The sequence below is a fragment of the Hippoglossus hippoglossus genome, chromosome 4 (genome assembly GCF_009819705.1).
Source record: "Hippoglossus hippoglossus isolate fHipHip1 chromosome 4, fHipHip1.pri, whole genome shotgun sequence".
NCBI lineage: Eukaryota > Metazoa > Chordata > Actinopteri > Pleuronectiformes > Pleuronectidae > Hippoglossus > Hippoglossus hippoglossus.
Window position 1 is genome coordinate 27106470 of NC_047154.1, and position 2500 is coordinate 27108969.

The 2500-nt window shown below is 48.5% G+C and overlaps 2 long non-coding RNA genes across 2 annotated transcripts in view; one reads left to right on the forward strand and one right to left on the reverse strand.

The window, feature by feature from the left end:
• LOC117760133 overlaps positions 1-2500 on the forward strand; it is a 20155-nt gene that overhangs the window by 922 nt on the left and 16733 nt on the right. The window lies entirely within an intron of this gene.
• LOC117760134 overlaps positions 2342-2500 on the reverse strand; it is an 18022-nt gene continuing 17863 nt past the window's right edge. Inside the window, exon 3 of the long non-coding RNA XR_004613622.1 lies at positions 2342-2353. This is a non-coding gene — a long non-coding RNA (uncharacterized LOC117760134). The remainder of the gene's footprint in view (positions 2354-2500) is intronic.

Sequence of the window (2500 nt, forward strand, 5' to 3'; positions counted from 1 at the left end):
TCACTGACTGGGATCATCCTATTTCATTGTGTTGGACCGTTCTGGGAAAGTTGTGTGTGTGTGTGTGCGTGGAGGGGAAGTGATGGAGATTGTGTGTCAGCGGCTGACAGCAGGATTTAAGACTTCCAGTAAAACAGAAGCTCCTTCATCTGTCTGACGTCTCATCTGGTTTAGTGGAGCAGAGTTCACTGCACAGATCTGTGACCAGCCATGAACCACCATCCTGCAGTTTTCCATTTCAAGTCATTTCTGCATTTCTTCATTAAGTTTCTGCCATTACAGAGTTTAATGTGTTGCAGGATGAATCTTTGTTTAACACTGAGCTCTCTGATCAGCGGCTGGAATTAAAGCAGCTTTTAGGAATCACTTGGATTTAGACTCAACTTCATCTGGAGAAACGTTCTCGCTCCATATTAGACATGTGATATGCTCCACAAACAAGTATCTGAAGTTACCTACATCATAATCATTCCCTGCTCAACCTGTGTGCAGAGTTAGAAAACTTCATCCCACCAGGTTCCCTGAATGTGAAGTGCTCTGTTGTCAGTGTGAATAGAATGAAACTGAACTTACTTTGTTTCTGGTCACAAATGATTTGCTTCACTTGATGTTTTCAAACCACACATTTTATATGTGTGTTCAAGTTCACAACTTTCAGATTAAAAGTTCCAAATAAACCAGCAAATCAAAAGAACGTTGTACTTTTACTTTGTAGACAAACTGCCAAAGGGTGGTTCTATGAATGTGGATGAACTTATAAATATGAACATGAGTATCAGTCACTTCTCTCTGGCAGAATAAAAGCTTAATAAAAGTGCATGTGATGGGGTTAATGGAACAGGTTGTTCAGAAGCAGTGACCTGAGGCGTCGTCTGCAGCTGCTGAGCGACACTGAGCGACACGACGTGTGAGTCACTTCAACACAGAAGCTGCAGACTCTCCTCTTCATCCTCTTCATCCTCTTGAAGGGTTCAGACGCAGCGTGAAAAGACACTTCCACCGCCGGTGAAGGACTTGAACTGAGACGTGTCCTCGGCTGCTCCACTCGTGTCCTCTGGGCTCTTTCTCTTGTAGTGTTCGAGCTCCGTGTGAGATCACAACCGACTATAAGTTATTATACTGAGACTTGTTCTGGAAGAAAGAAATGAAGAAAGATAAAAACACAGCTTTAAAGAAAATCCCGACGTCTGGACTCTGTGTTTACCTCAGGTTTCTATAAGGACTCCATATATTTCTTAAAGCATTGATCCTAACTAACTGCTGCCGGCCTGAAGTCATTGTTTGTATCATATCATCACTTCCTGTCTTTGCACGTCGGCCTCCTGGTTACAAGTTAAACATGGAGTGAATGAGACGGTTCATATTCAGGTCAGTGCCGACACAAACAACGTCACATGTCACTCCTCATCTTCTTGTATCTGCCACCGTCTCCACCTCTAAATATTTGATTGTGTTTCCATGAGAGCTTCATAAGAACCGGGCCCTCCGGGGAGCGTCACCCCGAGAGACTGGGATTAGAGCCGTGCACCTTGAACGCCCCACAGGAGGCGTCTTTACAAGAGCCTGACTACAACCCTGGGTCCTCACACATGATGTTACAGCAGCCCCACAGTCACCCTCATTATCCAGGAGCTCTGCCACACACACTGACAGACAAAGACAGCCTCCTCCTCCTCCTCCTCCTCCTCCACAGCCATGTTTACTGTCACGTCCTGACAAAACACCGACACACCATCTTTTGCAGGGAGTGGTTCCTCCTCACTTCTCCGTGGATCTGTCAGACGGGACGGGGGGGGGGGAACCAGGGGTCAGTGGATCTAGTGTTTTTCCCAGCGTCCTCCGAGCGGCCCTCATCAGTGTCTGGGCCCCTTGCAGAGCAGATGGGGGAGCAGAGCATCCAGCAGAGCATCCAGCAGAGCGGCCGCCACCTGCTCCAGAGAGCCCACAGGCCTCAGCCGGGTCGTCTGAGTGAGAGCGGCCTGGTATCAAAGCACCAGGCCCCTCACGTCTCCATCCTCTCGCCCGGCTCCGGCTGCTGCACCGCTCCGGTTTTAATTATCTCCTGTGAGAGTGGAGCAGCCGGCTCATTAGGTCCGTCAGCAGGGATGAGCTGTAACCTGCAATAACCCCCCCCCCCCGCTCTCCTCACTCACTCCCACCCCTCCTCTTCTCTCCCTCCTCACCCTCCTCACCCTCACATCTTCGTTTCCTATCCTCTTCAAGTCGTGGTGTCTCGTGGGCGTGTCTGTGAGTGAGTTGATTCTTGAGTCCTGCAGGTTCCATCAGGCTCAGATTCTTCTCCTTCATCTCTGGATACTTGTGTCCGTGCGTCTTCCTTCTCGCATCTCGAGGGCTACACATGAAGAAATGAAAACCAGAGGAGGACAGAGGGGTGTTTGCATTTATCAGCTCAGCTCATGGCTTAAAGCTTTGCTCTATGGAAGCTGTGGTTTGATCAGAAGCTGGATTTTGTTGTGAAACTTTTACTCAGATGATAAAA